This window comes from Triticum urartu, chromosome 5, assembly GCF_003073215.2.
Source record: "Triticum urartu cultivar G1812 chromosome 5, Tu2.1, whole genome shotgun sequence".
In the NCBI taxonomy this organism is placed as follows: Eukaryota; Viridiplantae; Streptophyta; class Magnoliopsida; order Poales; family Poaceae; genus Triticum; species Triticum urartu.
The window spans coordinates 513,837,827-513,851,200 of record NC_053026.1 but is presented as its reverse complement, the minus strand read 5'-3'; positions in this window follow the sequence as shown (position 1 = coordinate 513,851,200).

Here is a 13,374-nt window from a genome sequence, read left to right as displayed (position 1 = left end):
GAATGTATCTGACATATGGCTTGAGCCAACTGCAGTTAATATTCCTTTCACATCAGACGCCTCTACAAACTATGCATCCACATATGTACGTGCATAGTGGACGCTTTGGGTGGAACTTATCATGGTCGGGTGGAGTTCCTGCATGTACCTGTTGCCAAGAATGTCATTGCTTGTTGAGCTCAACCTCCCTTGGTTTCCACCAAGCAAGGTTCCCCTTATGATCAACGGAAGAAAACCTTTCCACTTAGACAGAATCAGCAAAGAAAAAAAGCCTAGCTGCCGGCCGGCTTAGTCCCACCCATATCAGGTTGTCATCTCCGCGTTAACCATTCTCTCTATGAACTATCAATGTCCATTTTCAATATTGAGTGTTGATCCTTACAACGGTGGCCTTAATTGCTAGTGATCATGGTGTGTCGGCTAACTGAATATGATGATCAAGACTAAATCCTCAGACATCTAGGCGGACCTGAAAAAAGTGCGAGTAACATAAAACTTACACGTGTTCATACTGAAATCAACAACAGCTCTAGTCTCATGTATATATACTGGCTTCAATTTGCCAAGATAAGATCCCGTGAAAGAGCACTGCTAGTGTACATAGCTGGATTAAAAGGCTAGTTTTAGAACATAAAAGATAAAACGACTTTGTAAGAAAATTCAGAGCATGCCAAGAACCTTGGCGTGTGCTTGCAAGCAAACTATACGACAACGTACTCCTAATCTCCTAGCCTTTTGGGCTGCCGAATCCGGCGTACGTCAGGATGGATCAATTCTTCGATCTTGTCTAGTTATATGGAGAGAGAAGATTCAAATTCGTATCGTGGAGGAGGTAACGCTACATGCAGTTGGTAGGTAATGATGAGCTCTGATGTTTGCAGATCTCGGAAGGCCAGATTCAAATTTCAAATTCAAAAGGTGGAGGCGCTAACCATCTGCTTCGTCTTTCTCAACACAATTTTGTCTTTTCCCGTTTCTTCTCTGAAGAGAGGCGGAGATAGGGGGAAACAACGCGGTAATTACACAGGAGCAGTCCTCTACCTGTGTACCTCTACTCTCTAGTAGTCTCCGCCGTACCTCGTCGCCTCCGACTCCCATGACGATGACGCCCCGCCGTGGTCGTGGTGCGTCTTCCTCCTCTTCTTATTCACGGAGGCGGCGGCGGCGGTCAGCGGGATCGTGTCGGAGTAGAGCTTTGACAGCGGGCGGTACCTCTTCCTCGTCCTCGTGTCCAGCAGCTCTGTAGACGCCGACGACGGGGTCTCCTCGAAGACCCGCTCCTCCACCTCGACGGAGAGGCCCTCGCAGCACGAACTCGCCGAAGACCGCGAGGGCTTCGTGGCCTCCGCCTCTCCGAGTACGCTGAGCTGCAGCAGCAGGTCCGCCGCCGCTAGCTCCGGCGCCGAGAAGAGGCCCGCGAACGAGATCCCCAACTCCAGGTCCAAGTCCAGCCCGTAGCCGGCGGCGAGCGACGACATGGGTGGCTGGCGCCGGCAGAGCAGTTGATTCGCGAGAGGAGGACCGAATCGGATTTTTTTTAAGGATTTCTTTTTTCTTTTCTTTTGGCTGTGGATGGATGGCTGCGGATGAGAAGAAACGGACCGGAGGCGTGGGCTACACGCACGGCTTTATAGCCTAGAAGTTCGGGGATGGGGAACCGGCTCGGTCGGCGTCGGGCTCGTGCGCGGCCACGGGAGGAGACGTTGGACCAGCGTTGTTGGTGATGCTGGCGCGTGAGGTCCATGGATCTTTTTTTTGAGCATAAGTACAGACACAAGTGCTCATATACACGCGCATATACTTATCTTTATGAACGCACACACGCACACCCTATCCCTATGAGCACTTTCGGAAGACTGATCCGGCATATCATCTTGAGATTTACGAAGTCACCGTAGGCGCCTCGTCATCGACGGGAACGTCTCCTCCCACTAAAAGCACATCGCCGGAAATCCTGAAATAAATCCAGGAATAATGCGAGCATCAGGATTTGAACCCTGGTGGGTTGGGGATACCACTGTCCACCTAACCATCTCAACCACAGGTTGATTCAGGTCCATGGATCTGGATGGTGGTGGTGGACCGGAATCGGCCGCACGTCACGAACGTTGAGGCGGGCTGCCAATGGGACGGGAGCGCGTGGCGGCCGAGGCTGCGTGAGAATCAGCTGGTGCGTGCCTGGTTAGTGGGTAGGGTCAGATTGATGTGTTGAAATTGCTACCCGTTAGGACATGTACAATGGTTCTGTCTTACAATTGGCATGTAGGATACTCCCTCCGGTCCTTTTTACTTTGCATATTAGAATTTTCTGAAGTCAAACTTCATAAAATTTGACAGTATTTATATAAAAAAATATCAACATCTGTCATGCTAAAGTTACAAAATATGAAATTTAAGTCATATGACACATCTAGTGATATTGATTACAGATTGTGAATGTTGGCACATTTTTCTACAAAGTTGGTCAAACTTTACGAGAATTGACTTCAGTCAAATCTTATATGCGAACTAAAAAGGACCGGAGGGAGTAAATGATAAGGTGAATGAGAGAGAAATTATAAAAAAAGACTTATCTTCTCTTATTTAAAGAGGAGGAGAACAATGACTCGTTCATTGGGGTCCAAGTATGTAGAGGCACCACAAATTTTTCATTTGCTTTTCGCCGATGATTCTTTGATCTTAATGAAAGCGGATGGCCCCAACGCGGCGTGTCTTCGAAGGGTGCTCGATGACTATTGTGCAAGTTCAGGTCAATTGGTTAGTGATGCAAAGTCTAGCATTTTCTTCAGTGCAAACACTCCAGTGCAGGAGAAGGTTGTGATATGCCAGCACTTAAATATTGACACTGAAGCTTTTAATGAAAAATACCTAGGCTTACCTGTGATGGTAGATGTTGATAGGAGTGATTCTTTTGAGTATCTTATTGACAGAATAAATCAATTGGTTATTGGATGGAAGGAGAAGTTGTTCTCCTCTGGTGGTAAAGAGACGCTTATTAAGGCTGTTGCTCAAGCTATGCCGGTATTTGCGATGTCTGTGTTCAAAATTCTGAAGAAAATTTGCAAAGGAATAACGGATGCAATAGCAAAGTACTGGTGGGGTGATGATGACAACCACAAGCGCATACATTGGGTGGCCTAGTGGAAACTATGTGTGCCTAAGGATAGAGGAGGGCTGGGGTTCAGGGATTTACATAGCTTTAACCTTGCTTTACTTGCCAAACAAGTATGTGGAGGTCGCTGGAAAACCGGACTCTCTTTGTGCACAGATTTTGAGGGCCAAATATTATCCGGATGGAAAATTATTAGATGCTAAATTAAAGAGTGGGAGCTTGTATACGTGGCAGAATATTTGTGCTGGGATTAACACATTCAGGAGAGGTGCAATATGGCGGATAGGAGATGGTTTACAAGTGAATATCTGGTCTGACCCGTGGATTCAGTCTAGTGCTAATGGTTGTGTTATTACACCATGAGGTGCGACTCTGCTATCTAAAGTCTCTGAACTGATTGATCCTGTCACCAGTCTATGGGATCACGAGTTGATACATAGTGTGTTTTGGCCGGTGGATGCCCACCGAATCTTGTCAATCCCACTGGCACCGAATGGAATGATGGAAGACTTTGTGGATTGGAGATTCACAGAGAACCATATTTTTTAGGTAAGATCAGCTTATTATGTTGAATGGGAACACCAATTTGCTCGATGGTACGAAAGAACAGAGGGGCAGCCATCTCAACGACACCCGGTATGGGCAAATCTTTGGAGTTTCCAAGTTCCAGCGAAGATCAAGATCCACGCATGAAAGGTTTTACACGGATTCATTCCTTGCTATGGGGTCCTGGTGAATCGGCCCATTGGCACGGCGAATAGTTGTCCTATGTGTGCTGGTGGATGTGAGGACATTATGCACTCACTTTTTACTTGCCCGAGGGCAGCTAGAATTTGGAGGTGCCTGAAGCTGGATAAGTTCATAGAAGAAGCTTGATTGACTGATAGGGCGGGAGCGGCGACATTGGACTATATTTTATGTACTCCGACCCGACAGAGTTTGATATCACATGCTCCTGCCCAAGCTCTTATCCTTGTGGGAATTTGGTATATGTGGTGGGAACGACGATAACATGTCCATGGCGAGGATGTGCAAACCCCGGCTCGGTCAGCGCTGTCGTTTGCGGCGCTAACCGCTAATTATTTGAAGGCCATGAAGAAAAGCACCGAACCGAGGAGATATGGTTGGAGGAAGCCGCTTGAAGGTTTCATGAAGTTAAATGTAGACGCATCTTTCAAAGCACACTCCCTCCAGGGAGCTGTAGGTGCCGTCCTACATGATCATAAGGGTGGGTTCATTGCGGCGTCGAATGAACAGCTGGAGCATGTCGCAGATGCAGGGACGGCGGAAGCATACGCATTACGACATGACTTACTATTGGCGCAACAACTGGGGATAAGCAAGCTTGTGGTTGAGTCGGACTGCCTTGAGGTGATCAATACTATGAATAATGGAGGCTTCACGGCTTCAGGCGCAGCAGCGATTTATTTGGATTGTTTGGTCCTGATTATAGGATACACTTTGGTCAATTTTGTCCATTGCCCTTGGGAGGCAAATTCCGTATCTCACGATTTATCTAGGCTGGCGAGGCCGTCCCCTTCGCTATGGGTCGAGGAACCACCGGCTTTCATTGTAAAAGGTTTGGTGGACGATGTAACAGTTATATGATCCAATAAAGTGACCGAAGTTTCAAAAAAAAAAGAGAAGACAAGAGATGATCTCTTAGCATAATATGTCTCACCATGTTTTTAGGAATAACTAGTTATTGAAGATAAGGCTAAGAAATGACCCATTGTAGACATGTTTTTTCTCATATCTACATTACATGCAAGACTAAAGATAACACTATCTTATTATACCTGCCTTTAAATCGTGTTTCATGTGTGCATATGCCTCTCTCAAATTTAGGGCATCTCCAACGCCAACCCTTAAACTGTCCGTATCCGTTCGGCCTCAGACGTGGTCCGGACCATAACTTTCCGGCAAACTGAAACCAAACGTGTGTGTGTATCTAGGGGGGGGGGGGGGGGGGGGGCGCGGGGGTCTAGACACAGGAAACGTTGCTCTCTCACCCTCTGGCCCACCCAAAGGAAGCCGAAGCCTGCTCTTTTGTAGCGACCCGCACTGTCTTCGCATCAAAATCCCACACACTCTTCGTCCACCCCCGCCACTCTCCACCCAATTCCCGCCCTTTTCTCCCACCCTCTCCTTCCTTCTGTCGCCGACGCATGGAACTGTCGTAAAACCTGTCGGAGATGGAGGTGGCGGAGGATCCGAGCATCACACTCGCCCGGAAGATCAGCTCAGCCACGCGGCAAACTCGCCGCGTCAAAGCGAAGGTCGCAAAGGAGGAGAAGCCTAAGAAGCGGATGGCCGCCGGTGGGCCTGGTGGTGGCGTTGGGCGTGGTAGTTGATAACCCACAAGTATAGGGGATCAATTGTAGCCTCTTTCGATAAGTAAGAGTGTCAAACCCAACGAGGAGCTAACGGTAGAACAAATATTCCCTCAAGTTCGATCGACCATAGATACAACTCTACACACGCTTAACGTTCGCTTTACCTAGAACAAGTATGATAGGTTTGCAAGAATATAAAGAGCACGTAAATAAAAACTAGGGGCTGTTTTAGGTAAAGAAGCAATAAAGTTAGTATAGTGAGTGTGGAAAAGTGGTGGTAGGAGTTGCGAAATTGTCCCTAAGCAATTGACTACGTTACTAGACCAATAGCAAGTTTTATGTGGGAGAGGCCACTGCTAGCATGTCATCCCTGACTTGGAATTCTATGCACTTATGATTGGAACTATTAGCAAGCATCCGCAACTACTAACGTTCATTAAGGTAAAACCCAACCATAGCATTAAGATATATTGGCCCCCCTTCAATCCCGTATGCATCAATTTCTATGCTAGGTTGAAGCTTCTGTCACTCTTGCCCTCCTATACATAGTCCTATCAACATACAACTAACCCTATGGTGTGATCCACACGCGCGCTGATAACCCACAAGTATAGGGGATCGCAACAGTTTTCGAGGGTAGAGTATTCAACCCAAATTTATTGATTCGACACAAGGGGAGCCAAAGAATATTCTCAAGTATTAGCAGCTGAGTTGTCAATTCAACCACACCGGGAAACTTAATATCTACAGCAAAGTATTTAGTAGCAAAGTAATATGATAGTAGTGGTAACGGTGGCAAAAGCAATATTTTTGGTTTTATAGTGATTGTAACAGTAGCAACGGAAAAGTAAATAAGCGAAGAACAATATATGAAAAGCTCGTAGGCAATGGATCAGTGATGGATAATTATGTTGGATGCGATTCCTCATGCAATAGTTATTGTTGGGTTTCGTAGTAATTTCAAAAAAAATTTCCTACGCACACGCAAGATCATGTGATGCATAGCAACTAGAGGGGAGAGTGTTGTCTACGTACCCAACGCAGACCGACTGCGGAAGCGCTGACACGACGTAGAGGAAGTAGTCGTACGTCTTCACGATCCAACCGATCAAGCACCGAAACTACGGCACCTCCGAGTTCGAGCACACGTTCAGCTCGATGACGATCCCCGGACTCCGATCCAACAAAGTGTAGGGGAAGAGTTCCGTCAGCACGACGGCATGGTGACGATCTTGATGTACTACAGCAGCAGGGCTTCGCCTGAACTCCGCTACAGTATTATCGAGGAATATGGTGGCTGGGGGCACCGCACACGGCTAAGGAATATATCACGTGGATCAACTTGTGTGTTTCTGGGGTGCCTCTGCCTCAGTATATAAAGGATCCAAGGGGGAGGGGGGCGCCGGCCAGGAGGAGGGCGCAGGAGGAGTCCTACTCCTTCCGGGAGTAGGACTCCCCCCCCCAATCCTAGTTGGACTAGGATTCCCCGAGGGGGAACGAGGGAGAGGGGGGCCGGCCACCTCTCCTAGTCCTAATAGGACTGGGGGAGGGGGGAGGCGCACAGCCACCTTGGGCTGCCCCTTTATCCTTTCCACTAAAGCCCATGAAGGCCCATATGGCTCCCGGGGGGTTCCGGTAACCTCCCGGTACTCCGGTAAAATCCCGATTTTACCCGGAACACTTCCGATATCCAAACATAGGCTTCCAATATATCAATCTTTACGTCTCGACCATTTCGAGACTCCTCGTCATGTCCGTGATCACATCCGGGAATCCGAACAACCTTCGGTACATCAAAATGCATAAACTCATAATATAACTGTCATCGTAACCTTAAGCGTGCGGACCCTACGGGTTCGAGAACAATGTAGACATGACCGAGACATGTCTCCGGTCAATAACCAATAGCGGGACCTGGATGCCCATATTGGCTCCTACATATTCTACGAAGATCTTTATCGGTCAGACCGCACAACAACATACGTTGTTCCCTTCGTCATCGGTATGTTACTTGCCCGAGATTCGATCGTCGGTATCCAATACCTAGTTCAATCTCGTTACCGGCAAGTCTCTTTACTCGTTCCGTAATACATCATCTCACAACTAACATATTAGTTGTAATGCTTGCAAGGCTTATGTGATGTGCATTACCGAGAGGGCCCAGAGATACCTCTCCGACAATCGGAGTGACAAATCCTAATCTCGAAATACGCCAACCCAACATGTACCTTTGGAGACACCTGTAATGCTTCTTTATAATCACCCAGTTACGTTGTGACGTTTGGTAGCACCCAAAGTGTTCCTTCGGCAAACGGGAGTTGCATAATCTCATAGTTATAGGAACATGTATAAGTCATGAAGAAAGCAATAGCAACATACTAAACGATTGGGTGCTAAGCTAATGGAATGGGTCATGTCAATTAGATCATTCAACTAATGATGTGACCTCGTTAATCAAATAACAACTCATTGTTCATGGTTAGGAAACATAACCATCTTTGATTAACGAGCTAGTCAAGTAGAGGCATACTAGTGACACTTTGTTTGTCTATGTATTCACACATGTATTATGTTTCCGGTTAATACAATTCTAGCATGAATAATAAACATTTATCATGATTATAAGGAAATAAATAATAACTTTATTATTGCCTCTAGGGCATATTTCCTTCAGTCTCCCACTTGTACTAGAGTCAATAATCTAGATTACACTGTAATGATTCTAACACCCATGGAGTCTTGGTGCTGATCATGTTTTGCTCGTGGAAGAGGCTTAGTCAACGGGTCTGCAACATTCAGATCCGTATGTATCTTGCAAATCTCTATGTCTCCCACCTGGACTAGATCCCGGATGGAGTTGAAGCGTCTCTTGATGTGTTTGGTCCTTTTGTGAAATCTGGATTCCTTTGCCAAGGCAATTGCACCAGTATTGTCACAAAAGATTTTCATTGGACCCGATGCACTAGGTATGACACCTAGATCGGATATGAACTCCTTCATCCAGACTCCTTCGTTCGCTGCTTCCGAAGCAGCTATGTACTCCGCTTCACATGTAGATCCCGCTACGACGCTTTGTTTAGAACTGCACCAACTGACAGCTCCACCGTTTAATGTAAACACGTATCCGGTTTGCGATTTAGAATCGTCCAGATCAGTGTCAAAGCTTGCATCAACGTAACCTTTTACGGTGAGCTCTTTGTCACCTCCATATACGAGAAACATATCCTTAGTCCTTTTCCGGTATTTCAGGATGTTCTTGACCGTTGTCCAGTGATCCATTCCTGGATTACTTTGGTACCTCCCTGCTAAACTAATAGCAAGGCACACATTAGGTCTGGTACACAGCATTGCATACATGATAGAGCCTATGGCTGAAGCATAGGGAACATCTTTCATTTTCTCTCTATCTTCTGCAGTGGTCAGGCATTGAGTCTTACTCAACTTCACACCTTGTAACACAGGCAAGAACCCTTTCTTTGCTTGATCCATTTTGAACTTCTTCAAAACTTTGTCAAGGTATGTGCTTTGTGAAAGTCCAATTAAGCGTCTTGATCTATCTCTATAGATCTTAATGCCTAATATGTAAGCAGCTTCACCGAGGTCTTTCATTGAAAAACTCTTATTCAAGTATCCCTTTATGCTATCCAGAAATTCTATATCATTTCCAATTAGTAATATGTCATCCACATATAATATCAGAAATGCTACAGAGCTCCCACTCACTTTATTGTAAATACAGGCTTCTCCGAAAGTCTGTATAAAACCAAATGCTTTGATCACACTATCAAAGCGTTTATTCCAACTCCGAGAGGCTTGCACCAGTCCATAAATGGATCGCTGGAGCTTGCACACTTTGTTAGCTCCCTTTGGATCGAAAAACCTTCCGGTTGCATCATATACAACTCTTCTTCCAGAAATCCTTTCAGGAATGCAGTTTTGACATCCATCTGCCAAATTTCATAATCATAAAATGCGGCAATCGCTAACATGATTCGGACAGACTTAAGCATCGCTACAGGTGAGAAAGTCTCATCGTAGTCAACCCCTTGAACTTGTCAAAAACCTTTCGCGACAAGTCGAACTTTGTAGACAGTAACATTACCATCAGCGTCAGTCTTCTTCTTGAAGATCCATTTATTATCAATTGCTTGCCGATCATCGGGCAAGTCAACCAAAGTCCATACTTTGTTCTCATACATGGATCCCATCTCAGATTTCATGGCTTCAAGCCACTTTGCGGAATCTGGGCTCACCATCGCTTCTTCATAGTTTGTAGGTTCATCATGATCTAGTAGCATGACTTCCAGAACAGGATTACCGTACCACTCTGGTGCGGATCTTACTCTGGTTGATCTATGAGGTTCAGTAGTATCTTGATCTGAAGTTTCATGATCATTATCATTAGCTTCCTCACTAACTGGTGTAGGTGTCACTGAAACAGTTTTCTGTGATTTACTACTTTCCAGTAAGGGAGCAGGTACAGTTACCTCGTCAAGTTCTACTTTCCTCCCACTCACTTCTTTCGAGAGAAACTCCTTCTCTAGAAAGGATCCATTCTTAGCAACGAATGTCTTGCCTTCGGATCTGTGATAGAAGGTGTACCCAACAGTCTCCTTTGGGTATCCTATGAAGACACATTTCTCCGACTTGGGTTCGAGCTTATCAGGTTGAAGCTTTTTCACATAAGCATGGCAGCCCCAAACTTTAAGAAACGACAACTTTGGTTTCTTGCCAAACCATAGTTCATAAGGTGTCATCTCAACGGATTTTGATGGTGCCCTATTTAACGTGAATGCGGCTGTCTCTAAAGCATAACCCCAAAACGATAGCGGTAAATCTGTAAGAGACATCATAGATCGCACCATATCTAGTAAAGTACGATTACGACGTTCGTACACACCATTACGCTGTGGTGTTCCGGGTGGCGTGAGTTGCGAAACTATTCCACAGTTTTTCAAATGTACACCAAACTCGTAACTCAAATATTCTCCTCCACGATCAGATCGTAGAAACTTTATTTTCTTGTTACGATGATTTTCAACTTCACTCTGAAATTCTTTGAACTTTTCAAATGTTTCAGACTTATGTTTCATTAAGTAGATATACCCATATCTGCTTAAATCATCTGTGAAGGTGAGAAAATAACGATATCCGCCACGAGCCTCAATATTCATCGGACCACATACATCGGTATGTATGATTTCCAACAAATCTGTTGCTCTCTCCATAGTACCAGAGAACGGTGTTTTAGTCATCTTGCCCATGAGGCACGGTTCGCAAGTACCAAGTGATTCATAATCAAGTGGTTCCAAAAGTCCATCAGTATGGAGTTTCTTCATGCGCTTTACACCGATATGACCTAAACGACAGTGCCACAAATAAGTTGCACTTTCATTATCAACTCTGCATCTTTTGGCTTCAACATTATGAATATGTGTATTACTACTATCGAGATTCAATAAGAATAGACCACTCTTCAAGGGTGCATGACCATAAAAGATATTACTCATATAAATAGAACAACCATTATTCTCTGATTTAGATGAATAACCGTCTCGCATCAAACAAGATCCAGATATAATGTTCATGCTCAACGCTGGCACCAAATAACAATTATTTAGGTCTAATATTAATCCCGAAGGTAGATGTAGAGGTAGCGTGCCGACCGCGATCACATCGACTTTGGAACCGTTTCCCACGCGCATCGTCACCTCGTCCTTTGCCAGTGCCCGCTTATTCCGTAGTCCCTGTTTCGAGTTGCAAATATTAGCAACAAAACCAGTATCAAATACCCAGGTGCTACTGCGAGCTCTAGTAAGGTACACATCAATAACATGTATATCACATATACCTTTGTTCACCTTGCCATCCTTCTTATCCGCCAAATACTTGGGGCAGTTCCGCTTGACCAGTCTGCTTGCAGTAGAAGCACTCAGTTTCAGGCTTAGGTCCAGACTTGGGTTTCTTCTCTTGAGTAGCAACTTGCTTGCCATTCTTCTTGAAGTTCCCCTTCTTATTCCCTTTGCCCTTTTTCTTGAAACTAGTGGTCTTGTTAACCATCAACACTTGATGCTCCTTCTTGATTTCTACCTCCGCAGCTTTCAGCATTGCGAAGAGCTCGGGAATAGTCTTGTTCATCCCTTGCATATTATAGTTCATCACGAAGCTCTTGTAGCTTGGTGGTAGTGATTGGAGAATTCTGTCAATGACGCAATCATCCGGAAGATTAACTCCCAATTGAATCAAGTGATTATTATACCCAGATATTTTGAGTATATGCTCACTGACAGAACTGTTCTCCTCCATCTTGCAGCTATAGAACTTATTGGAGACTTCATATCTCTCAATCCGGGCATTTGCTTGAAATATTAACTTCAACTCCTGGAACATCTCATATGCTCCATGACGTTCAAAACGTCGTTGAAGTCCTGATTCTAAGCCGTAAAGCATGGCACACTGAACTATCGAGTAGTCATCAGCTTTGCTCTGCCAGACGTTCATAACATCTGGTGTTGCTCCAGCAGCAGGCCTGGCACCCAGCGGTGCTTCCAGGACGTAATTCTTCTGAGCAGCAATGACGATAATCCTCAAGTTACGGACCCAGTCCGTATAGTTGCTACCATCATCTTTCAACTTTGCTTTCTCAAGGAACGCATTAAAATTCAACGGAACAACAGCATGATCCATCTATCTACAATCAACATAAACAAGCAAGATACTATCAGGTACTAAGTTCATGATAAGTTTAAGTTCAATTAATCAAATTACTTAAGAACTCCCACTTAGATAGACATCCCTCTAATCTTCTAAGTGATTACATGATCCAAATCAACTAAACCATAACCGATCATCACGTGAGATGGAGTAGTTTTCAATGGTGAACATCGTTATGTCGATCATATCTACTATATGATTCATGCTCGACCTTTCGGTCTCCGTGTTCCGAGGCCATATCTGCATATGCTAGGCTCGTCAAGTTTAACCTGAGTATTCTGCATGTGCAAAACTGGCTTGCACCCGTTGTAGATGGACGTAGAGCTTATCACACCCGATCATCACGTGGTGTCTGGGCACGACGAACTTTGGCAACGGTGCATACTCAGGGAGAACACTTCTTGATAATTTAGTGAGAGATCATCTTATAATGATACCGTCAATCAAAGCAAGATAAAATGCATAAAAAGATAAACATCACATGCAATCAATATACGTGATATGATATGGCCATCATCATCTTGTGCTTGTGATCTCCATCTTCGAAGCACCGTCATGATCACCATCGTCACCGGCGCGACACCTTGATCTCCATCGTAGCATCGTTGTCGTCTCGCCAATCTTATGCTTCCACGACTATCACTACCATTTAGTAATAAAGTAAAGCATTACATCGCGATTGCATTGCATACAATAAAGCGACAACCATATGGCTCCTGCCAGTTGCCGATAACTCGGTTACAAAACATGATCATCTCATACAATAAAATTCAGCATCATGCCTTGACCATATCACATCACAACATGCCCTGCAAAAACAAGTTAGACATCCTCTACTTTGTTGTTGCAAGTTTTACGTGGCTGCTACGGGCTTAAGCAAGAACCAATCTCACCTACGCATCAAAACCACAACGATAGTTTTTCAAATAGACCCCGTTTTAACCTTCGCAAGGACCGGGCGTAGCCACACTTGGTTCAACTAAAGTTGGAGAGACAGTCGCCCGCAAGCCACCTATGTGCAAAGCACGTCGGGGGAACCGGTCTCGTGTAAGCGTACGCGTAATGTTGGTCCGGGTCGTCTCGTCCAACAATGCCGCCGAACCAAAGTATGACATGCTGGTAGGCAGTATGACTTATATCGCCCACAACTCACTTGTGTTCTACTCGTGCATATAACATCAACATAAATAACCTAGGCTCGGATGCCACTGT